At 34.1% G+C, this 27283-nt stretch overlaps 1 protein-coding gene across 2 annotated transcripts in view; it reads right to left on the bottom strand.

Moving 5' to 3' along the window:
• Positions 1-26806, bottom strand: part of LOC118274786 (SAFB-like transcription modulator) — a 90057-nt gene extending 63251 nt beyond the window's left edge. For both annotated transcript variants that reach the window (XM_050697061.1, XM_050697062.1), the window contains exons 1-2: positions 26532-26806; positions 5517-5541 (exon numbers count right to left, since the gene is read on the bottom strand). The gene's annotated coding sequence lies outside the window, so the exon portion shown is untranslated. The remainder of the gene's footprint in view (positions 1-5516; positions 5542-26531) is intronic.
• Between the last annotated feature and the right edge of the window lie 477 nt (positions 26807-27283).

Here is a 27283-nt window from a genome sequence, read left to right as displayed (position 1 = left end):
CAGTTTACTCACTTAAATTAATGGATAAAAACTCTACTAGTTTCGAGTCGCAAAGGGACTCACCATGAGCAGCGTGCGCAGATCGTTACCTAAATTAGAAGCTGGCTAGCTAGCTAAATAGGAAAAAATATTGTTAAAACCTTCCGGACAAAGATGGATGATGATATTATACTGTAAGGAACCATGAACAAGTGAATCTGTTACATATACGTGCATAGTAATTGTAAATTCTTTCTTTTTCTACACGAGTGAGTTGATTAGAATACTTCTTCCTTACGATATAATTTCCTTCATTGAATATTGATCGCTGTGTAGTGTAATGGTAACTTTCTGTTTTAATTCCTGTCGAGTGTGAAACGTTGCTTTGTATGCGAACTATCGTACCTACAATATGTTGTGTTGTTTATTCCTTGCAGGCGTTTAAAGGTTGTAGGATGTAGAATAATATTGTGATGTTGGACTAATTTTAATATTGTTAGTAGTTATAACGATTTATAGGATTTAGGGCGAGTTGGGCCAATGTTATTGACGTTTTTAATTTAAGAAATACACACATCTTCGCTTTGTGCAGATTGCTTACAACCGGCCTATTTGGAAAGCATTGGGAATTGCCTATGTTTAGCTGCATCTGCCTAGCAGGTTACCGGGACTCCGGCTCGAGAAGCAGGTGTAAGAAGTTAGGGACGGGGTGGTTTTTAGTCAGTAAGAGTCTGAAACTCCTTCTCGCCTCACCCAACACGGTAGAAGTGATTGGATATTTGTCCACCGTAAGAAACAATTAATATGGTACAACTTTTTATCGTATTTAAGGCCTTCACTTGTCTCCTATTATACAAATAAGCGTCTATTTGTAAAGAACTATTTAATTTAAATTCTCAAAATGCCAAGTAAAATATAAACCTTAATCAAGAATAACAATCTAGTTATACTAAACGCACGCTAACTGTCGAGGAAGAGATAAGCACTAAGTAAAATAAGGTAATGTAGGTATACTGTAAATCTAGATTAAATGCATTTACATTAAACCTCTTTGCTTATCACGATAGCTGTGTTTCTGCCATTAATCTTGTCTTTATAATCTGTTGTAGTCGTTTGACGTTTATTGTTGTATGCCAGTGTGTAATTAAAAAAATAATCACTTGTCATTTGTTTCTTGATAGTTTTTTTTTTTAAGAGTTGTGTGTTGTGTGACAAGGAGAGGTGTTTGTTTTTTTATTCGTGTAATGCTACTGATGTTTCGTTTCATTGTATTTTAAAATAATTTTATTGTGTGTGTGTTTTTAATAAACAAATGTAGCTCTTGTGATTTATTTTTTCGTCTTTTAGTTTTATTCTATTCATAATAATTAAATGAATTTTTATTATATTTTTAAATATTATTTTATTTTGCATTTTAAAAGTTATATTTAAAAAATGAAATCTTAAAGAATTTTAAATAAATATATGGAATATGAATAATCAAAATAACACATAATCAAACATAGACACTTTCTATTTAGAACTTAGGTTCAACAAAATAAATTATGTTTTTGGCATGATCACCTCGACTGGTCAGAGGATCCTTCTTTTCTTAAGAAACTTTACTCACTGTTGCCTTAAATACTATAAAATCATCCATTATATTTTCCAAAGAGAACATTCCCCAATGTTCTATATTTTTTTATAACCTTACTTCAAAGGCCATTACCATTGCACACACCATAGACTATACTCATAAAACAATCTCCACAGATAACGAAATCTGTTTACTTACATCTTTTATCTTTATCATCATGAATCATACTTATCAAGGACAAGGTATGATCATCACAGTACTTAGTAATTAAATCTAGAGCTAACTGCTAATACTTAGGTTCAAGTTTAACTATGTAGTTAAACAGGTTTATGTAGGTTGCCCCGTTTGTTTGGTTGGGTTAAATTTAGTCGTTGGATTTTTTCTGCTGATGACAGATCGATCTGATATTTTGGTACACACTCTTTAATATTGTTGATCATACAATGTTATGTTCTAGCTTCTGCCAGCGATTTTTCCATGGTCTGGTGGGATAAAAAGTGTTATATGTGTTATTTTAGACCATAATTTATCCCTTCAGCTGTTTAGACGTGATTAAGTAAAAAACATACACACAAACATATAAACTCGCAAACATTAGCATTTATTATAATATTAGTAAGATAAGATTTGTTCTAAACTATCGCCATTATGTAGGTATATCAAACGAACGAGCTTGATTGGTAGAATAGAGCTCATTAAAACAATTTTATATAAAAAATATGTTAATGTTTTATGTACTTGTTTTCATTGAATTTTTCTTCTAGTGAGCAATTTGCTATGTCGATAAAATGTAGTTTATTTTGTGAAATAGTTGTTGCAATATTTAGGTTACATTATAACTTCAATATGGGCATAACGTGGGAACATTTATAGATGTATGTTTTGATAAATTCTTGCAAAATGTTTGTTAATTGTTTTTGTTTCTGTAATTGTTTATAATTATACGAGTAGACGTGAATTTGATTTAAGATTATGTTTTAAAGAAGGTTAGGCAAAGGTACAGATACAATAGAGTTTGATTTTTATCTCATGCATGTATGTATTTATAACCCTGTTACATATTACCCAAACCTATAAAAACATTAACTGCCGCACTCAGAGTCATTTAATGATTACTTAAACTATTCCTTAGTAAAGATTTTGTTCCGAAAACAATTTGTAAGGATTGAGTTAAGTAAACATAACTGACACTGAGTACGACCGTAATAAAGACTCTAGATTTTATAATTTCAAAAATTGATTAACTTAGTAGTAACAAATTCCACACATGACCTTGTAAGCAGCCATTTTGTTTAGAGATAACTTTGACATATGTCATTATGACAATATATTCAGAAAAAAATACTTAATTTACAAATTAATTGGTTCAACGTTTTAATTAAGAATGTCAGTGACATTAAAACGCTTTTATTTTCTTATGAATATTATAATATTTACGAATTAATTATTAAATTAGAGTGACATTTACATTTAATGACCACTGACACGATTTTCGTATAAAACAATTCATTAACAAAATAACGCAAATGTGAAATATCGGAATTATTATCAAAATATCTGTTGGCTTTTAAGGTAATAAATCTTCACACTTTCTTCTTGTAATATTATTAAAACTACGTAAATACTACATTCTGGCTATAATAGGGATGATGACGGGATATGAAAATTAAAAATCTATTTAGTCCGTCAGTTTAGTACGTTTTTTTTATTTTGCAATATAAGGTAACAATACTTAAATAAAACGAATCAAAGTTTAGAAGTTGGAGCAAATACGTCATTTCTACGTATGAATCGTACCTAGAAGTGACGTCACGCGATATTTCAAATCAACATATCTTCAAAAGTATTTGTCTCAGTAAGAAAATATAAAACTTGTATCTAATGTTTTAAAATAATAAACAAGACGGACATTAAAATAAAAATTAGTCGTGTATCCTATTAATCACATTATTGAATATCATGGATAAAAAAAAATAACAAAAATAATTATTCTCATTAATTCCTAATAATGACGTTCAATCTGACAGCTGTCAAAACACGCGCCAAAACACGAGTTAGCAACGTCAGGAAATGAAAGTAAAGCTTTACGTGTACACAAAACTATTTGCTTGAAACTCTTTGGCCGGTCAGCTTTCACGAATTTATGTTTCACACGTTTTCGAACGTAACTCTGTATTTGCAGTGTGTGGTGATATAATAATAATTTGTGTGGGAACCGTTTATGATTACTTGGCATTTTTTCTTTCAATAACTTGCCGTACCTATTGTCAATGCGCTAATGTCTGTACACTGTACAGCCTTGCTCTCTATGTTTACTTTTTTTTTTCTTTATTGCCATGTGTGCGCGAAATTTAATTTCTTTTTTCAATATTTTTTTAATGGGTGTCTTAAATATAGGCGTGCTTTTCTTTGACTCTTACGAAGTTAAATGTTTGTGTATTTATAGTAGGTAAGTATACATTTCTTAATGTAATAATAATATTCATTTATATTTATATTTTTAAATGTTATTTTGTTTTTTATTTTTATAAGTAATGTTTAAAAATATAATTTTAGAGTGTTATAAATAAATATATCCATAGATATTCATTTTACCTTTAAAGGGATAATTTGGATACAATCTAAAACAGTCCACTAATTCATGATCATCATTTCTCAAATAAAATAAAATAAAATAAATATTAAAAATAACACTACGAAAACGAAATTAATTAATCTAATCAATAATCTTACTGACTTACATCATTCTCAATTACTTTAGAAGACTTTCAGAAGAAATTACATTGCATTTTAATAGGCTCATAACTTTTTAATGTTATATCGCAGGTTATCCAATAAAGAAAGATGAAAGTCGATTAAAATGACGCAAAATATTAAATTCCAATCTCAATGGGATTGCATCGCGATCGTGATGTTTATGAGAATATTATGATGAAGTTTATACTTTTATAACAAGTTTGCAAATGTTTTCGTGTTATTTGGACTTTTCTCGTCAAAACTAACCAATAGAATAAGCGTTACCTTACTTAACCATACCAATAAGCTATCTTCACTTAATTATTATGTTATCGGCCGGTAATCACGTAACTGTTTGACGAGGAACTCGACTAGTTTCAAGCCATGCTAGAGGCATATTCATGAGCAGTATTCCGCGATACACGACGCGGCGATTGTCGCGCTGCTACTGAAAACTAGTCGAGTTCCTCGTCAAATAATTACGTGAGAAGCTGATAACATAGTAATTAATTTAGTATGTCTCACGAAAGTTATTATCTTCACTTACTAAATTATTAATAAATTATCAAAAATACAAAAGTTATACTTAAAACAGAGCGATTTTTAATAAAGTTGTCATTCATAAAGATAGTTGGGAGGCTACGCCACTGCTCATGATAAAGAGTGTTGTGAGTGACTATATGAAAAAAACTAGAAGCAAGAAAAAAATAGAAGCTGCTATCTTAGATTTAAACAAAAACAGATATTGGTATAAATATAGAAGAGGAGTTTGCTAGCACACATAGCCTATGCTATAAAATAAACACCGAATCACTTATTCAATCGTCAATGTCCTAAGTATGTTGGTGTTAACAAGACATCCGCATTCAACAAGTTGTTACATGTAACGTGTACAGCGTGACATGTCCTCGAGTTCCTCGATAGTATCGCCACTGCCAGGCCATTCAACTTCAGTACTAGACACTAGAATACCTAGGAATTAAACGTTACAGTACCTATTTAGCGATATACATAAATAAAGGATACCTGATAAAAGATAAATTAAAGTATTTGATGTGATCATAAAGGATTGATAGGATTATTAACGTAAGAAGCGCCACCTAGGCTAGGCAAAAAGTTTTTGACAGAAAGATTTTGTAAGCCTCTGACAGAACCATTTGGAAACATACAACACAACTTTATGAAAAGAGTTTGCCATTATGGATAAATTCAGGAAGGTACTTACAGATTAAACAGGAATTAAGCTTGATCTGAAAAAAAAAAAAAAATAAGTACAAAAATAATTTACGACAAAATGTATAATCTTACAGGAAACATTTCTTCAGGAAAACATTGTGAAATATCATGACGACGTACGATATCAAAATTACAAAGAAAAAGTTATTTCACTTCCTAATTAAATATATATTTAAACATTAAAGTGAAGATAACGATCGCCGTCCGAACAAACATTCATGTAAATTAGATAAAAATTATAGTCTACAGACTATGCAAATAAATCAGATAATAATCTCATGTGTTTATGTCATTACTTACATATACTATGCTAATTCTTTATACATTTTGCGGATATACATAGCCTTGACATTAGTGACATTTGAATTTTAAACTCGCATTAAAAAAATACAAAAGATTTTACTTTTTATGCTTAATTTGTTTGAGATGAAGTTAAGTATATTATCTTGACAGCGACGCCATATTGGTTTTTTTGACGTTTTAAAAAAAAGATCATTATTGTTTAATTATTTATAGGTATGTTACGTTATCAGTGTGTGTGTATAATTATCTCCAATTGAAAACAGTTCGTTAAAAAGTATTCATTGTTTAATTTTGTTTTGTTAAAGTCACTGCTAAATTGCCACCTTCTGAAGGTCGAACACTACAATTACCACAATATCTAATGTTCCATTTTTTTATGAAATAGAGGGCAAACCAGCATGCTGGTCATCTGATCACAGTCACAGGTGCAGTGCCGGCCTTTTGGAAAGGAATACAATACGCTTTTTTCTTGAAGAGGTCTTGGTTAGAAGGTCATATCGGTTCAGATATACCGCCGACGACAACTCATTCCACAATTTCATCAGTTGTTTGATCTACAATTATTTTATCAATTACAATATGCACTATCTATTATCATACAAATCATATCAGAGTATTCAATAAAATTTCTATGTTCTTTTATTTTATCTCTGATTGACAAACCGAAGTTTGAACTGTCAGGTACCAAGAACTAAATAAGCCACTGAACTACGAGACACTCCGACGCATGACTTAAGCATCAAGTACCAAATACAAGTACCTATGTATGTTTATCTTCACTTCATTAGAAATTCACCTCACGAACACAAACATTTCACTGTGAATCATTCATTGTTCATATATAAGGCTTTCAACCTTTATATTTATATGTCTTATCCCTATTTTGACAAATAAAACCAGGTGAATAACTGTCAAGTATAATTTTCGCACTGCATAGATGGCGCTACGGACGTTTATCGTCCTGTCATGCTTCAAATAATGCTTGTAAATGTTTTGTTTTTAATTTATTGAGCTTTACGTTTACTGTTCTTATACATATATGCATTTGTTTTATCAAAAGTAGGTAGGCAGAGGTGTCTGTGATTGTATGTTTTTTCTAACAACTAGTAATATTTCTTGCCCTATATGTATTAAAAGAATCCATCTTTCTTTGGTCCACTAATCCTGCAGCTTAACTCATTACACCGATTGTACTCTTGAAGGCCTAAGGCGATATACAGATGGACATAATAGGCGTACGCTTTCACCTGCGCCGGCGCATGTTATGAGTTGCCTCTTAATATTGCTTTAAAAGCTTCATTGATCTTGTGATAGTGAATGCGAAAGATGAGATACTGAGTTCTAAATCTGTGTAGAGTAATCAAAAACGGTAAGCTGAACTCGTAAAAATGATGTAGAGGTAAGTTATGTTAGTCTGGTTCTTAAACGAGGTTTTAACTTCAATTGCATATATTTTTATTTAAAAAAATAATAAGGAATTCAATGTTTATTTTATGTAACAATATTTGTAAGCAACTGCTTAAGACTGATGTTGCATGAATAACACGAAAACAAAAATGAATAAAATTATAAAAACAAAAAGAAATGTAGCGTTTGCATTCCGACTACACTCCGTATAGCAGGAAAACTGTGATTTTATGTATAGAGCTGCAGATCGGTATGTGTATTGTTCAATAACCCGATATTTAACAAGGAAACACCCTACAATAGGTCGCAACTCCAAAAATACATGATTATTTGTATATCGACAACTGATTATTTCCCTAAAACCATCAATGAACAAATACTTCCTAAAATCCAAATGAATCAAGGTTTATTAGCATTTGTTTAGTATTGATAGTGTTTTTACATGAAGTTGGGCGGCCATGTTGCTTTTATTGCCATGGTTAATCTGAAATTGCTGTAATGACATTGAATACACCGGATGTGGGTAACTTGTATTCCGTCAATTACTTTCCGGAATTTGTTCAAATGTCGCTTATACATGAACAAGGGTGTAAGGAGCGGTGTAATATTTAAATAGATTTGAAACTTATTTGGTTTATAATAAAGTCTAGAATTGTTGTTCTGTGTAGTTAATAAGTATTTTCAAATTGACTTTAACACGTTATTATTTTTCTTAATCTTGGAGCAAAGCTGACAACTTAATTCACATTGAGGTTTGGTACTTCAAAGTCAAATAATTTATTCCAATTAAACCATAAATAGGTACTTTTGAAATGTCAAAAAAAATACTCGGTCAGTCTGTCTGTTAGTGAAGCTAGGTGCTCGTTCTAAAGTGTAGCTTCGAATGGAGAAGAACTAACAAGAAACTCCGTTCGTTACTCCTTACAAAAAAAAATATATATTAAAGAGTCCCTTTCTTAATATCTTTCAAAATCAAGTTTCAAAATAAAATTAATTTCCTTTATAAAAATGTGATTAACAGAAGAAAGTAGGTAACACATAGTATTCGAAATGACTCGCCTCTGTTCATAAGGTCGAAACTTGAATAACAAGTTTGTTATATACTTGTATTTATACTCGATGGCCTTTAGACAGCATTCCTTATTGATAGTGTAATACTTAAATCTGTTGGATGTGGTTGGTGCAGAATTAATTAAAGTTTATGAATGGCAACCTGCGGCTAGCTAGAGGTTTTAATAAATATGGGACAAAGAAAATGAATATATGATACTACAATTTATCAAGACTATATTTTAATACACCACGCCATTTGAATCTTTGACTGCCAATAGAAAACTGTTGAAGGCAAATCCTCCGCTAACGTCGGTCACCGGTGACCACCACGGCCGGTTTGGATAGAGATGTACTTATAAAAAAAGTAACACCTACTTTTCACTAGATATGTTATAAGTCCCATGATTGTACTAAGTTTTGAGCCTATTGCTATACCACCGGGCACAATAGGGAAGATGACAGGGCAAAAAATATATAAAATCTAATTAGGCCGCCTTAGATAACACGAATCAAAGTTAACGAGTGGGGTTCAAAACGTCATGACTACGTATAAAACGTACCTAGAAGTGACGTCACACGATATTTCAAATGACTATATCGTCATAAGTATGTGTTTCCGTAAGAAAATATCTGTCATCATCTACCCTATTATCTTTGCTATTATTTACATGTTTTCAGTAACCAAAAATCCCAATAATACTTTACTCGACTCACATAAATCATGAAACCCCTAGCTCAGCAGACACACAACCACTCGACCAGCACCTAACAGACAGTCTCATATACCAAGTAACTACCATTTAAACACAATGTAACGACAGTTAGTTCAACCTGTCGCAGTCTACATAACTAGAAGATTTGAACTAAATTGGGCAGCCATTTTGAAATCAGTCTCACAGAGTGATCACTCGCTGAGACTGTTGTTATCTTAAGTTTGTAAGCTTATCTGATACGGAGGATGGGTCAGTGACTTTGAACATTTTGTAGGTTAAGTCTTAAAGTATTTTTTTATTTATTTATCAAGAACATTTATTGCAGCAATTTAACAAAAATAATTAAACATGAACAAGATAAAATAATACAATTATAACATAATACAATAGAAAATGTTGATAAAATTGCCTTTACAAAAATAGCAAGAAAAAATGTACTTGGAGAGAGGATAAGTATTAAGGGCTTGATAAATAAACTTAGATTTGTCTATTACAAAGGTCTTTTAGCAAGTGAAAAATTGTTAACTGTGGAACTTTAAGGCTTCTCACGCAGATGTCTATTGTCGTCGTCTATACTCTACTTCTTCGTATATTATAAAGTTTCAAATGTTGGGGCTACAACAATCTACCGTAAACAACCAATCAAGCAAACTTTACTCTTATTATTATACAGGGTGTCCCTGAAATCGACGTCCAACGGGCACTAGATGATCAGCAAGGTTCCAACTGTTATCAGAAAAATATAAAAAAAAATCTAAGTGCTACAGTTTTTAAATTACAGTGACTTATGTGTTATCCACGAAAAAGTACACCCTGTGCCAGTCTTTTGACTCTTGTTGCTACAAATCTTTATTTTTTCGTCTGCAGTCTTCCTTACATTATCCTGAATAGTGCTCCAGTAATATGGAATCATAAATTCTTAGCCAACTGCTTTAGATTGGAAAACATTGTTAGTTTTAGAGGAACCAAATACTCTGAATAAAATTTTCACCTTACTTTAAGTGACTGTACTGAATAAATTATGTATGGCGCTAGTAGTGGCAAATTTCACCAAAGTTGGCGCATTTAATAAGGATTAGAAAATGGTATAGCACTTTGCAAATTATTTCTTAAATTCGACGCAAAAAAATATTTTTCAACGAAACTCCGTTTCGATGAATTTATTTGAACTTACTAATATTTCTTCTAGTGTACTCAAATCATAACGTTACAATTTCGTATGCACTAGACTACACTTTGCAAGCGATTTGTTACCATCATGTTGAAAATCAGCGAGGATCTCTTGTCAAACAACATTGTCTGTCTACTCATGATTTCGCTTGCAGCTTTCGTCGGCAATATTACTAGACTTACTAGAGGAACTGATGTTGTGTATCATGTTTCACTAAATAATATTGAATGATTGCAATATGATGTTCATAGTGCATCAAACACATTATCAAATGTGTAGTAAAATCAAAAGGAACGGACGCGGCAGCGTCATGTATACAGCATATCGACGCGGTAGTGGTATGGTGTACATGAGCCCTTACGCACAATTACTCGTCATATCCCCATCAAAAAAAAAAAAATGAAATGGGTGAATCCTCCGATTAAGTTACGTGTTCATGCCTTGTGATCAAATGCGGGATGAAGCAACAAATATTCTTTAGTTTGTCGAGAAAGAGTTATTTGCACCGTTACAATGAATTGCAGGTAAAACAAAAAATAATTTAAAAAATAAATAATCTACACGGCGCAAAAAAGCCAGTGCTCAGCTAAAATACCGTAGCCCGAGTACGATGGCTCGAGATGGACAACACCAGTTCATCTAGCGATAATATTGCCAACGAATGCTGCAAGCGAAATCACGGGTAAACAGACAATATTGTTTGACAAGAGATCCTCGCTGATTTTCAACATGATGATAACAAATAGCGTGCAAAGTGCTGTCTAGTGCATACGAGGTTATAACGTATGATTTGAGTACACTAGAAGAATTTTTAGTAAGTTCAAATAAATTCATCGAAACGGAGTTTCGTTGAAAAATCTTTTTTGTGTCGAATTTAAGAAATAATTTGCAAAGTGCTATACCATTTTATAATCCTTATTAAATGCGCCAACTTTGGAGAAATTTGCCACTACTAGCGCCATACATAATTTATTCAGTACAGTCACTTAAAGTAAGGTGAAAATTTTATTCAGTGTATTTGGTTCCTCTAAAACTAACAATGTTTTTCAATCTAAAGCAGTTGGCTAAGAATTTATGATTCCATATTACTGGAGCACTATTCAGGATAATGTAAGGAAGACTGCAGACGAAAAAATAAAGATTTGTAGCAACAAGAGTCAACAGACTGGCACAGGGTGTACTTTTTCGTGGATAACACATAAGTCACTGTAATTTAAAAACTGTAGGACTTAGAATTTTTTTTATATTTTTCTGATAACATTTGGAACCTTGCCGATCATCTGGTGCCTGTTGGACGTCGACTTCAGGGACACCCTGTATTTGTATACTCCCGGTAAAACTTTTGAAATACCTTTTTTTATTCCGTTAAGGTTGTGTGAATAAAACACATATACTTATAAACGTAGGTATTTAAAAAGTCATTACCAGCTGACGGAAGACCGTTGAAGGCAAATCCTTCACTGATGTAGGTCACTTGTCTCCAAGTAGTTTAAATATAAAATAAACAAGTTCAACTAAATGGATAGGCATTTATGGGCATACCTACAATTTGCCCAGACTTATAATTTTAGCAGGGAATCGACCACGAGACCCTTTACATGATAGTCGGACTTACCATTAAAAAAACTAAGTCAATCTTCAAAATACTTCAAATAAATTATCTACACGACTTACTAAGTCTTATTTAAGTTCTAAATCCTGCCATTGTTTCCATACTTAAATAAAAAAATGTAAAAACAACAGTTTAACTAACGGATGCGCGTACGCATATAATAATAAGTTGTTCCGTACAGGACGTGGTGACGTCATCAGGAAATTAGCCGCCATTTACATGAATCAATTCATTCAGCGAACGATTATATTACCGTATGAATAGTTTATGAACTGTTTTAAATATAATTATTATGCTAAACTTTTGTTAGTTCCGTGGTTGGAGAAACTAGATATAAAAATAAATATAAATATATACTTTTTTTAAGAATAGAATCAGGCGTTCCTTTGCGGAAATCCATCCTACTAGACGAATAGTACTAAAAAAAATATATTTAGTTTAATTCAACGACATAAAGAAAGAGTAGAGGGACGCAATGTATTTCGTGTGTGTGAGGAAATAGGTTTTCTCCAACTACACACACACATACACACCAGTTAAATAATTCACCTTATACACTCAAAAAACCCTCAGATATAATGTTAATCAAAACGCAGCGCTCACTTCATATTTATTATGTCAAATCATTATCAGAAATACCAAATCTATAGACAAAATTTTACCTCAACCACTCATTGAATATCCAAACTCCACAGAAAAGCCAACATCACAAATAACAACAACAAACTAAACATAATATATTTTAAAAAAATGTCCAGCAATACTTGGCCCACCCGGGAATCGAACCCGAAACCCCTTGCCCGGCAGTTGCACTTGCAACCACTCGGCCAACGAGACAGTCTAAAAATGTATCACTCAAAAAATACCACTCTTATATTAAACAATCATGTAAATTCAGATCTATCTCTTACTCACTCGTAGTAGAAAGAGTACCTGTCTGCGGCACGTAACGAGCCAATCACAAAGGCTTTGGTTACGCAACCTAACAAGAAAGTTACAATGCACGTGCTTTCGACAACTGGTCGAATAGTGGATTGATTGTGGTCGGTAATCGGGCTGCTAATGTATGTAGGTGGGTATTTGTTATGGTTTGTTGTGTTCGAAAGATACGGTGTTTTTATGGCTAGTATCTTTGCATATGTTTTTGGGGATTGATGCCTACACAAGTTTATTTTAAAGTGCTTACTTCATCGTCTGTTATAATTATGTATGCATAAGACGTCCACTGTCCACATAGACCTTCTTCTATCCTTCCTCAATTGAGCTCCTGAGCGTAGTGTAGTTATAATACGCGTTACCCCATATAATACTAATATTAATAGGCTGAAAGAAACCTAATCACCGGATTGAATGAGGTTCTTCTCACCCCCTATTGCATGGGATTTCTAACAAAAAATATGGTTAAAAGTAGGTGTACATTGGAGGGTATAACGTGCCGTAATGTGCACCTCTGCCTACCCCTTCGGGGATAAAAGGCGTGACGATACGATCTTCTCAAAAGATAGTATTGAATGTATTACAAGCGTTGTTACACGTCGTATTTACTCCCCTGAAGCCGGTCCATTATGGCAATAGCACTGCCATGTGGCGTATGTCTAGACCTTAGAACAACGGCTTTAAATGACAAGAAGTAATCGTAGTTTCGAGTAAGTAGCAGAAGTAAGAGACTGCAACTCTTCTCGCCTCACCTAGGATGGGAGGAGTAATTTGATAATAATTCCACATCAAAAAAGGCCTAAGAACAAAGTGAAGGCGTGATGTTATGTAGTGTAAGTATCGTTTAACACTAATTAGCATGTCGTGTGCCAATGTGCAATCTCGTGATTACATGGGCGTTCTGAAGATAAATACATACATGTATGTATGTAAGTATGTAGTGTACAATGTTGTTGCTTTTTTTCTTAATTAGAAAAGAGTTGAATACACCTCGTTTATTAATTAATGGTAATTAGATAATTGTGTTTTTAGAAATCTTTTGTGTAATCATTGATTTATTGCTTGTAGAATAAACTTTGACTGCCTCGTTGGTCTAGTGATTGCAAGTGCGACTGCCGGGCTAGTCTCGGGTTCGATTTCCAAGTCGGGCAAAGTATCACTAGGCTTTTTTTCGTTTATTCGAAAATTCATTTTCAGTGGTAGCACGGAGGCTGGAATCGTGCCCTACTATATAAATTTACTAAAAATAACGGAGTTAGCCTACTGAGTAGGCTACATCGTGTCACCGCGTCTGTGCATGCTGCTCATGATGAAGAGTCCCTCTGTGACTTGAAAGTAGTAGAGCTTTTTCCTTAAAACTAGAGTTCTTTTTCAGCATATTTATATGTTACTTCCAAATAGTCAGCCATAATAAAAATATGTCAAAGTAAAGGCAGTTGAAACGATCAAACGTTGAAGCTTCACTACAGGGCTGACCAACAGACAAAGATTTTTTTAATATTATAATATTTGCTTTGGCGTTCAAAAGTGCCTTGTCGGTCTATTTGAAATACATCTTTGGAAAAGGTTTACACCTAATGCGAAAATACATATGTTTATTATTAGAACCGTCGACTAACCGTACCGACCCTTATGACTTGAATAACTTAACTACGCAGAACTAACAGCACATTACAAAGGATAACTAACAAGTAACCAATGTAAACTCAACCTTAAACTTCACAACACAAAGTTTAAATTCCATCAACTTTAAATTACAATAAAAACAATATTCATAATTCATACGCACTATAATTTCTTGTCGTGTCCCTAATGAGAATGTTTAAAGGAAATTCTATCTTAGTTTCAAGTTGATAGAGTTTTAAATTGTTTGTGTGTAGTCGAATAAGATTAAAATGGGACATTTTTATGAAACTCAAGGGTGGTCGAGATTTCAATTATAGTTTTTTTTTCTTTTTTTATAATAAACTCTTAGAAAAGATTAGGTTATTTTGTTTATATTGTAATGGCTTTGAAATGTTTCAATTGTAGGAAATTGTGTTGGTTAGGACCAACATAAATTATTATTTCGGATTCGATTAAATTGATTTAAATTTTTGATAATAAGGTGATGGTAAAAAAACGAGTTTTATTAAAAAAATAAAGGAAGAAATGTTCTTTTTATGAAACAACAGCTGTAATCAACTGCTTAAGGCTAATGTTGCATGAAACACACGAAAACAACAATGATTAAAATTATAAAACCAAAAACAAAATTGTAGCGATTTTCAGAAGCGTTCCGTTTATACCCTGTATATAAATAAATATAAATAAGTTTCCTATAATAAATATGTACTTCCTAGACTCTAGCACTTTCTACCTCTAAACCTACTAGGTAGTCAATAAAACTATAATTTATAACTATCATAAAATATAATAATATAATAATTTATAAAGCTTTAATACATAAACTGGGAGTTGGTTCAGTATGAACGTGCAACGCGTGACGGGAAGCGCACGAACTGGGCTTGTGTTGGTTTCTTCATGAAGTTAGTTATAAATAGTTTATTATGTTATAAACAAACCCTTTTCTTAACATCTTCATTATATATTTATATACTCACTTCCATTATATGGGACTTATAACACAAATGGTGAAAAGTAGGTGTACATTGTATAGCGGCATTACCTGGCGTAATGTGCACTACTCTCTCTGCCTACCCCTTTCGGGGATAAAAGGCGTGACGTTGATATTTTTATAATGTCACACCGTTTTCAGATTGGATAATACAAATAGTTTAGTACAATGAAACAACGTCTTTTTAACCGACTTCCCAAAGGAGGAGGTTCTCAATTCGGTCAGTATGTATACAATCACAAAATTCTATATTCCATAATTCTTGTATTGTAAAGCTGAAAAACACCACCTACTTCTTTCGCTTCATCAACAGTCATCAGTCTTTTCATGCATGCTCGTCGAGACAACTACTAAATAAAACATTTTTCTGTTTTTACTTGAAAACAATTTTTTAAATGTGATAAAAATCTGAGAGTGGAATTTTGCAACTACATAACAAAAAAATGTAGAAAGAAAGTAACATAACATAACATAGCTGATCTTTAGAAAACACGACACAAGATGTGTGAAATCGCTTCAAAAAAAAAGTTAACAGTTTCATCATAACATAAAAAAAACACGTAATTTCGATTCTCCGCGAAGATATTATTACTATCTTTCCACCACATTCTTAAGACTAGTCTAGAAACCATAAAAGCCTTGAAATTCGCGAGTCACAATCTGAACATCAGTTCATGTTCACGTTGAAAGTTGCACAGATTCACATCAAGCTATACAACCAGTATAAGCTGATCTTTGATTGTTCAAAAAGATCGTATAAAGCGAGGCCATGGTAAACTGGTTGCTTAGCTCTATGAGTTATGCTGTACCAGTGTAAACTGATCTTTAACTGATCGAAATGTTCATATAAAGTGAGCTCATGGTAAACTGGTTGTTTACCTCTATGAGTTCAAGCTATGTAGAACCAGTATAAACTGATCTGTGACTATGTGAAAAGATTGTATAAAGCAAGGTCATGATAAACTGGTTTGGAGCTCTATGGGTATACAACATGCAATATTACGCCCACACGAAACGGATGCCACTTTCTTCCACTAGAAATTATATTAAAATAAATTGTTTTTTTCTTTACTTTCTTTCTAGACTATATAATATTGTACATGTGACTATATAGTTTTATTTTAACCACGATTTTATGTTAATAATAATAGTTAACAAATTGATCAATACATACGGAAATTTTAAATAGGAAATTTTGGATTGAATTGGCTTCCAGACTAATAGGTTGATTGGAAAAATTCTTTCACTAGGTAAGAGGGTAAAGCCATCACACCAATTCATACTCGCGTTGATGTCTTTTGTTCGACAAATAATCGTTATGAAACAAAAATGCCCCAAAGTTTAAAATAATTGAAATTAAATGAAATATTATTTTGATTCTAGCAATAGGTTTATTAATTAAATCATAACCACGGCTACTTACGGCGCGGTGGCTGAACGTCTAACAATGGGGTCCAAGTTCGATTCCGATACGGAAGCAACAAACTCCAGGTGTGATAGTACTTTATAAACAAACACATGTAATGTTTTATAAACAAAACACAGGAAAATAGAGAAAAGAAATGATTTCCTGGAAAGGCTATATTTACATTTCCGGCTTTAATCTCAACGACAATAGATAAATAAAAGCCTGATCACAGAGCGCAGGCGTTATGAGTTATGACAAGTACTGCAATAATATTGATTCTAACGACAATACTGAATGATAGAACGAACAGACAAACAAACATTTGTTTGTTATTATTTACGTTTTTCAGGCGACCGCAGCTGAAACTCAGAGGGGTATTGTTGAAAAACCTGTAGCCCACAAACAAAAACATGTATAGAATACATACATAGCTTCACGCCTATCTCCTATCGAGGTAGGTAGAATAAGAGAAATTTTCAGGAGAAAATTACTGTAAGAATCATGATACTTTCATAAAATAATTGATATGAGAGTTTTCTTTTTTATGGTGTAAGCTGGTAAACGAGCAGACAGATCACCTGATGGTAAGCAATCGTCGCCGCCCATGGACACTGACACCAGAGGGGTTACAAGTGCTTTGCTGGCCTTTTAGGGTTTATTGGGGAATCGTGGATTGGCAAGGGAAGTAATTGGGCCTTACTGAAACACCAAAACACAACGCAAGCGTAGTTTCACGTCGGTTTTCTGTGAGGCCGTGGTATCACTCCGGTCGAGAAATCTCATTCGTACCGAATTACGGCTCTCCCACTATACAACGTGTAACAAAATACCCATATACATCAAGAAGGGCTGATGAATACAGGTTGAATAGAGTCTCTACAGGAAGTTTCAACTTAAAATACGATTAAAAAAAATTGTACTTGGTATCGCATGGTTCTTGATTTTAAATCATACAAACACGTCACAACCCTACAGGGGTCATTCGCTAATATTACGAAACATTTCTTCTGTCAATCTGATCGCCTAGTACCTGTCTACCTAATTTTGATTCGCGTGGCGGCGGTATTGGAAAAATTCATAACTTGGTACCATGAAAACATGAGTTTAAAAATCCTTCCCGTATCGTTTGTTATGTTATCTAGAAGCCGTGCAATTGATATGTATACCCCATTTTTGTTACACGTTGTATAACACGGATATCAAAACTGAAATATCATAATCCATCTTGTTTTCCTTACCTAAACCGAGTGAACCATATAAAATGATATTTAAAATATTATTATCATTCCAAATCGACAATTACCAAACACACTGAACTTCTACAACAATAGTTCAGCAGACGGGATTCAAACTAGTGACCTTTCGTTCACCTGTTGACATTTTCAGTTCTAAGTTCTTGAACTTATTCATGAAATGTCTTTGAGTTCAAGAGCAATTACTGAAAGCCGAAGCAAATTTTATTTTTCTTGAAATAAAGTCAGTTAAAAAGCTCCCACACTAGGATTTTCCACTTACACAAAGAATTATTCGTCGCGGGAATCAAACCCGCGATAAATTGCACAGCAGCCAATTCCTCCTTGTCAGAATGTTGGGTACACTGATAGATAATGCTTAAAATTCTAATATCCCAACTTATATAACCTCTCAAGGAAAAAGAACTAATATTAAGTTTACACAAAAAATGGACTAATTAAAAATTGTACTACAGCTGGGACTAAAGTCTACAAAGACTTTACTTATCGTCGCTCTCAGAGTCACTAAATGGTTACTTAACCCAGTACTTAGCAATTGTTTTCACTCTACTAATACTAAATAATGGTTTTAGTAGTCATTAAATGTCTCTATGTAGGGCAGTTAATTACAATCAACAAAAGCACACATGTTGTAGAGAACATAGACAACATAGGAATCAAACCGATGACCTCAAAATTCTGCCATAGACAAGTCAACCTTTATACTATCGCCGCTAATTTGAACCTGCGACCTTGCTATCACCAGCCAATGCCTCGGCCTACGAGCCGTCGATCAACACAATGTACTTACAATATCCGCAAGTACTATCGACCAAATACATTTGTGATTACAAAGGTAATTATTAAATAAATACATTCTTTATAAGGCGGTAATAACTTAATAAGGTAGATGACTTATTTTCATTTTAATGTCCGTCTTGTAGATTATTTTAAAATATTAGACACATATTTTATATTTTCTTACGGAAACAAATACTTTCGAAGATATATCGATTTGAAATATTGCGTGACGTCATTTCTAGATACGTTTTATATGTAGAAATGACGTATTTGCTCCCACTTCTAAACTTTGATTTGTTTTTATCTAAGTATTATTATGTTATATGAGAAAATAAAAAAATACGTGTCTAATATTTTATCATTACCTAACTGACGGACTAAATAGATTTTAAATTTTCATACCCCGTCATCATCCCTATAATATTGGTTCACGAAAAAATTTGCCAACTGTACCGAATAAATTTGAAAGCTAAGTATTGAACCAATCGCTCGGAAGGCGTGAACAATCATTTAATAAGCCAAACAATCGGCAATACTAATGAAGTTATGTTATTTAACTTACGGTATAAATTCATTTTCAAATATTTGCATTGAATCTATTGTATGGTAATGCTAAGGTATCTTAGTGTTTTGTGACGTCATTAGTGCTATGTGACGTCATAGTTGTCTTTTTTCTTATTTATTTTGGGTTTTTATATTGATAGGTATGTCATAGTTGTTGTATTTTAAGGGATTTTTTTGGAGAGAGGATTATCCTTCAATGACTGCTCCCGCCTTGGGTGACGCGAGAGGGAGTGTCAGACTTTTACCGATTAAAAACCACTAACGTTCTTACTCTTGCTTTTTGAGCCATAGCCCTATATTACTTAATATAAAACTGTTGAATAATGAATGGACTGTATATTATGTACTTTGGGAATTAAAATACAGAATTACATAATAGAATAACAATACATGCACTTATTAGTTCTAGATATTCTAGTCTTTTGAAAATTAAACAAACATGGCTAATAGACATAAACAAAAAACCACCATAAAATAAAATTACATATATTCACGCCTGTTTCCCATGGGAATAGGCAGGGACAATAGACGTCCAAATGCTACGACTCTTACATACCTCTTTCGCTTCATCAACAGTCATCAGTCTTTTCATGCAAACTCGTCGGTTAAATAAAATTACGTAGAAAATATAAATAACGTAATATCGTAAAACTTCTTCCCATCTATATTTTATGAAAGTGAACAGCGATACCAATAAAACATAGCTAAGTTTCTTATAAATAAAACTTTCACTATTAAAATCCTTCGACAGTGAAATAACGAATACAGATTAATTATAAGTAATCATGCTATGACTAAAGGGGCTTCTAATATATGTACACATGGTAACAAGATATCAAGCTATACAAACCAGTATAAACTGACCGTCTGGTGTGAGGAAAGATTATACAAAGCGAGGTCATGGTAAATTGGTTTTGTTTAACTTCATGTGTTGGTATGTATATTCATGCTATGGGCTACATGGGCCTGACAGGGAAAGTTTATCAGAAAAGTGAATCAGAATTCTTCTTGTAGTTAAGAATCTTTAGTAATATTATAAAGTTGAATAATGTGTTAATCTCCGGAACTACTGCGTCGAATTGGATAATTTTATTTGTGTTGTATAGTCCATTTATCGATGAAGACTCACGTAATAATAAACAGAAGTCAAGCATCCACAGCGGGTGAAACCGCGGCGCTAATAAAGTATTAAAAAAACCTACACCATCTTTTCTTAAACGCGAGTTTTAAAACAGTAATTTCTTTATTTTTTCTCTCGATTTTTCGCAAAAAAAAGAAGAGATTATACTTAGTTCTTATTTTGGATTTAAATTAAGAAGAAAAAACTGCGAGCTACTCTTCCTTGTAAAAAATAAACATTTATTTTCGCAAAGTTGTTTTCTTAGCAGCACGTAGTAAAAATGTACAGTTTTTTGGAAAGTAATTACTGTTACCTCTGGCTATCTAATGGTTACTCAACAGTTACTCAACAATGCACTTTTTACGATAAGATAGGAATGTATAGCAAATAGATAGCACATTTCGACAGCTTTCTTAGAAAAATTCTTACATTGTCTTGTATAATTTGGAAAAAATAATACATAAATAAGTAAATGAAGAGATTGTGTTAGTTATTTAATTTGCTTTTTTTAATATCGTCAGCTTATTGCAAGAAGTCATTATGTGAAATATCCACTATTCTGAGATAATCTGTATTTTAGTTTGAACTAATTCCTAAGAATTGGTTGGTTGTTGATTTGTCCATATTATCCTAAATATAACTACGTTGATGAAATTTGTTTTTGCATTTTGTAGAATGTGTCAAAATAAGTCCACTAAATATAAAAACGTCTTAAGTGATTTTTTAGCAGTTAATGATTTCGTGCAATTAACCGATGACATGGACAACATACATTAATCATTTTCAAAAGCAAACTAATTAAATAGAAAATAAATCGAACCTATCTCTAGATTTTTCATTTTCACAAGAAATTACAGAAAATTTAATACCTATAACTTTTCTACAACATCAACATGTCCAATGCTAATATACAATAATGATTATCAAAAGCAAACTAATTAAATACAAAATTAATTAATCCTATCATAAGCCTTTTTCATTCTCACGAGAAATGACATCATAAAAAACTAATACTTATAAACTTTTCTACCACAAAAATCGCGTGTTTTACACAGAACCACTGGCACATAAAAGTATGTATTATTAAAGTAGATATGTATCGTAAAGTACACAAACACATACATACATACAAACATATATCACGTTAATAGCTTAATTATAGCTAATTAAAATACACTTGTATGTATGTGCGTTACGGAAATTATGTGTTTATTGTTTTGTTTTACCGGCAGTTGTTGAAAGGGCTCGGCAGATTGAAGATTGATTGCATTTTTTTATAGTTTTTATAGTTATTGCGTTTTAATTATGTTTGTTTTTTTCTTTACGGACTCTATCAATGGGTTCTCCGATTCGATTCAGACAGAGTCGAGCATATAGATTTTCAAAATGCAATGCCGTACAAATCCTTACAAATGCTGAGAGTGACCACCGGGTGGTTTTAGTGAGGTAAAAAGTTCCACAATCTGTAGTCTTTTATTCCCAAAACTAGCCGCCTTTTGAAGGTCCCCCCGTCATCGAAAAAGAAGGGTATTCTCTATTACATGAGATTCACAACTTAGATTCCCAACTCATGGAAATTCGGTGTTACATTATAAATGTACACTTCTGCCTATCCATTTAGGTATTAAAAGACGTAGTGGTATAATAGTTATGTTATTTTATGAATAACAGTTAATTCGTTCGAGTCTATGCGAACACGAGTATGCTAATATATAACTTGTACCATTTATTACTGTTGTTGTGTATACTTCCTACTCGGCAAGAGCTGAAGAGAAAATTCTAATACTTCCGTCTTTAGAATATTCATTTATTTGTCTTTGAGTGGATATAAATGTTATTTATAGTTAAGCTAGGCTTTATTATTAGAACTTATTACGGGATATTTACCATGTTTATTTAATTTGGCGAGTTTCCGATATTTCGGCACTGTTGCAAGCGCCATGATCACGGATTAACTGGAGTAAATGCGGGTGGGTGTTCACGAGCAGACAAATCGGTCTACCCGCTTTCTCGTTCGTTTCTTGCTGACATCACTAACACCACTACCATTGTCACTTGTAACTCGGTTTAACTCTCGACACACAAAACTCACTGTGTCCGCTCGCGAACTTTTTTCTTTCTTGGCACTTTTTCGGGTTTTACACAGTTGGACCACTGGATTCCAAGCCCTCGACAGTTGAAACCCATCCTCCCGGTTGAAGTTTTTGTACTTGGTTATCTCAATCGCTTCTCTTACCAGTCTAGGTATATAGTGGCGTTCTGTCGAGATAACTTGTGGGTTATGTAACTCAATCCAGTGGTTTGATCCAGCCTCCAAGATGTGTTGAGCTATAGCGGATTTTTGTGCGTCGTTGTTTTTCACCGCTCTGATATGCTCAGAAATTCTACAAGCCACAGTACGCTTAGTCTGACCGATATATGATTTGCCACAGCTACAGTCCACTTTATAGACACCAGGTCTTTCTAGAGGGAAGCTATCCTTCGGCGAGCGCAGCATCTGGGAAACTTTCCGGAAAGGAGTGAAGACAGTCTTTATGGCATATTTGTGGAGAATGTTTGCAACCTTATCTGTCACTCCCTTCACATATGGCATAAATGCTGGTTGCCTCTCAACCTCGCACCTCCGATGTCTATTAGTGGGTTTCTTCTTGTGCTTTGCAATCCTATATCCGTTACTCCGCAGCACCTTCATCACATGTGTCAGCTCCTCCTGTAGATGTTCCTCGTCGCATAAATCATATGCGCGGTTGGTGAGTGAGGTGACTACAGAGTTTAGTTGTCTGGGATGGTGGTGAGAATCAGCTTGTAAATATCGGTCAGTGTGAGTCGATTTCCTGTAAACCGAGTGTCCTAGAGAGCCGTCAGCACGAACCAAAATCTTCACGTCCAGAAATGGCAATGTCCTCTCATTTTCCAACTCGTAAGTGAAGTTAATTTTCGCATGTATGTTGTTTAGATGAGCCAAGCATACTTTCACCTCTTGTTCGCCCCCCTCTATGATACAGAAAACGTCATCGACATACCTCTTCCACAGCTTTATAGATGTGGTGGCAGTGGAGATAGCCAACTGTTCGAAATGTTCCATCCAAATGTTGGCCACCACCGGAGCCACTGGACTGCCCATTGCCACACCATCAATCTGTAGGTAGTACTGACCCTGGTATACAAAGTAACTGGTACACAAGCAATGATGAAGCAGCTTAACATACTCGAGAGGGATGTTGTTCTCTTGCAATCTCGACTTCACCACTTCCATGCAGTCTGCCACCGGAACATTTGTGAACAACGACTCAACATCAAAACTAACCAATAGATCGTTAGGTCGAAGTTTGATGGACTGCAGTATGTCAATAAAATGCCTCGAGTCCTTCACATATGATGTCGAACGTCCAACCAATGGTTGCAGTATACTAGCCACATGCTTCGCCAGGTGGTAAGTAGGCGAATCTATCTGGCTGACTATGGGTCGCAGTGGAACATTCGGCTTGTGCACCTTCGGCAGACCATATATTTTGGGAGGTTGTACATTTCTTGGACGGAGCAAGTACTTAAATGTGTCATCTGTAAGTATATGTTGACATTCTTTTATGATTTTGTGTGTACTGCGATTCGTCCGCGCTGTCGGGTTGTAGTTCACTCTCTTGTAGGTATTTACATCACTTAATAAGTGGCGAATCTTTTTATCATACTCCGTGACGTTCATAACCACTGTAGCATTCCCTTTGTCCGCTTTAAGCACTAACACGTCCTCATCTTGGCGGAGATTACGTAGTGCGGCCTTTTCTTCAGCTGTGATGTTTGGTGTTGGAAGTTTGGCGTGACGTAAAGCAACGGCTGTGTCCTGTCTCAACACATCGGCATCACTCGCCGGTATCTGATTCCGTCTTATTACTTCTTCCACACTTCCTATCACTTGTTCATAAGGGATGTGGTTTGGAGTAGGAGCGAAATTCAACCCTCTCTCTAGTACTCTAAGTGCACCTTGTGACAATACCTTATCGGATAAATTAACAACCGTTCGAGTTTCTAGTGAGTTTTTATCGTTGTCACTTACCGGTTTTTGTGTTCGAATCAGTGACTCATACTTTTGTTGCTTGACCGCTGCACTTATTTCTTGAGAGCGTTTGGCTTGCAAGTAGGTAATCCGATCACAAATATCGAAGTCACCAGATGTCAACAACGCACTACATTTAAGATGTAAATAATACAACTCACGACTGCTCTCATCCATTTGGTATCTGGTATTACGGATAACCTTTCGCAGCAATTTTACACTCGCGTTCCGTAGAATACTAGCGGAGTTGTGGATGTCCTGCCGAGGTTTCAGTCTCACACATACAGGGATAACGTCCGCATCTCTGCACTTAACTAAAAAGTTCAAGGACTCCTCCAAACACAAATATGCCATAAAGACTGTCTTCACTCCTTTCCGGAAAGTTTCCCAGATGCTGCGCTCGCCGAAGGATAGCTTCCCTCTAGAAAGACCTGGTGTCTATAAAGTGGACTGTAGCTGTGGCAAATCATATATCGGTCAGACTAAGCGTACTGTGGCTTGTAGAATTTCTGAGCATATCAGAGCGGTGAAAAACAACGACGCACAAAAATCCGCTATAGCTCAACACATCTTGGAGGCTGGATCAAACCACTGGATTGAGTTACATAACCCACAAGTTATCTCGACAGAACGCCACTATATACCTAGACTGGTAAGAGAAGCGATTGAGATAACCAAGTACAAAAACTTCAACCGGGAGGATGGGTTTCAACTGTCGAGGGCTTGGAATCCAGTGGTCCAACTGTGTAAAACCCGAAAAAGTGCCAAGAAAGAAAAAAGTTCGCGAGCGGACACAGTGAGTTTTGTGTGTCGAGAGTTAAACCGAGTTACAAGTGACAATGGTAGTGGTGTTAGTGATGTCAGCAAGAAACGAACGAGAAAGCGGGTAGACCGATTTGTCTGCTCGTGAACACCCACCCGCATTTACTCCAGTTAATCCGTGATCATGGCGCTTGCAACAGTGCCGAAATATCGGAAACTCGCCAAATTAAATAAACATGGTAAATATCCCGTAATAAGTTCTAATAATAGTGTTAGTGACCATGTCAGTTTAAAAACTTATATAAGTTAGGCTTTGTCTGATTCTGTTATATATTAAGACTATTGGTGTAGAGTTTGAAAGTTTAAGCTCTGAGGACACGGTAGGGGTTTGATCCTAGAGTCAAGCAAAGGTAATCTAAGGAAACGATATTTGTAATTTTTGTTAAAACTGAAAGTCTAATTTCAGTTTCTATTTTCTTGACAATAAGACATAACATTATAACCATTAGCAGTAGAATATAAACACTTACTATTTGTGTTGTTACTAACCAACCAACGCTTGCAAAACTAATTCAAGAATTCAACTCATATACAAATTTCACACACCTACTTTCCAACACTACTTTAGACACACTAGCTCTATAACTATCTCCTAAAACTCTCAGCACTAACACAATACGTCCAACAAACCACGACGAAGCAAATATTTCCACACAACATCAATTAACCCTAAAATTCCATTCAAAACTATACGCGGACCAAACAATCTTAATCCGCAAAAACCGGCCCATCCATAGGCATCGAAGAAACGCGAAACGGCCCCAAAAACACCATATTGACATTCGCAAACGACAATTTCTTCACTTTTACTCGTGTGAAAGTTAAAATATCTGACTGCAATTAAAACTTGGCCTGGTTTCCGTACATTATCCTTGAGAAAATGTACGATTCTGTGCTTAAAAACTAAGGTTACAATCACTACGAGAATAGGGTTAATAACCTTCTCCAAATCCTCTATCTTTGGTACAATTTTATTAAAGTTGCTTCATAATTTGACCTTCAATTTTATGCTTAAACAATTCTCTTTAGAGAAAATGGCTTACACACACACTCAACATAAGATCCGTCTAAGTTAACTGTACTAAGTTCACCGCACAACTGAATGCGACGCGACGTTAAACTTAACACCAACAAAAAACGCTCGAACAAATCAATTTGGTTAGATTAAAAAGTTAAAACCTTGTAACTAACCTTTTCAATCCACTATAGTAATCCCGGAATCAGCAGATATTTATACCAAAAAAACACTTGAAATATTTATAAAAAATATGTTTTAACACTGCCCTTGCGATTAGGACTTTATTTCACAAAAACTGGAATATTAAAATTCCTTAATAAATGATTGTGTTTAAAAATAGTACAAACACAGTTAGCGACACCAATTAATTGAATTATTTATTATTTCGTTGTAAACTGTCGATAACGCACGTGCGTCCCGCGCGGCGGCTCGCGGCAAACTAAAGGAAGAGAAGCGAGAAGACACGTCACTCGCTGCGTCTGAGCACCTTTACTTATTTTTAGATAAACTTAACGCTCTTGATACTTTACAAGAAATTGTAAACATTTTTACAAAAGCACGCCATTTTATTTACAACCCGCGTTAAATAAAATATGTACGTATTTTTGAAAGTTTTAAACAGTACTGTTGTCGATTTTTTGCAAAAATCTTTATTTCCACGATAAAATATGATTATTATATTTTCTTAAATTATTAAACATTTCTCAATTATATTTACATACATACACAAACAGATGACCAAAATAAACCTTAATTAGTCCATTAATGTGGCAACAAAACCAATTAAAAATAATCAGTATTAAAAACGTGTTAAACGTTTGTTTTCATCGTTCCGACACAAGACAAACGCAATAATTCATTGTAATTAGGAAATATAACTGACGTGCGCGTTTGGCACTTAATTAACTTACATATCAAGACTTCT

Source organism: Spodoptera frugiperda, chromosome 11, assembly GCF_023101765.2.
Source record: "Spodoptera frugiperda isolate SF20-4 chromosome 11, AGI-APGP_CSIRO_Sfru_2.0, whole genome shotgun sequence".
Taxonomy (NCBI): domain Eukaryota; kingdom Metazoa; phylum Arthropoda; class Insecta; order Lepidoptera; family Noctuidae; genus Spodoptera; species Spodoptera frugiperda.
Note: the sequence above shows the minus strand (reverse complement) of the source record. Positions and strands in the feature narration are given on the sequence as shown.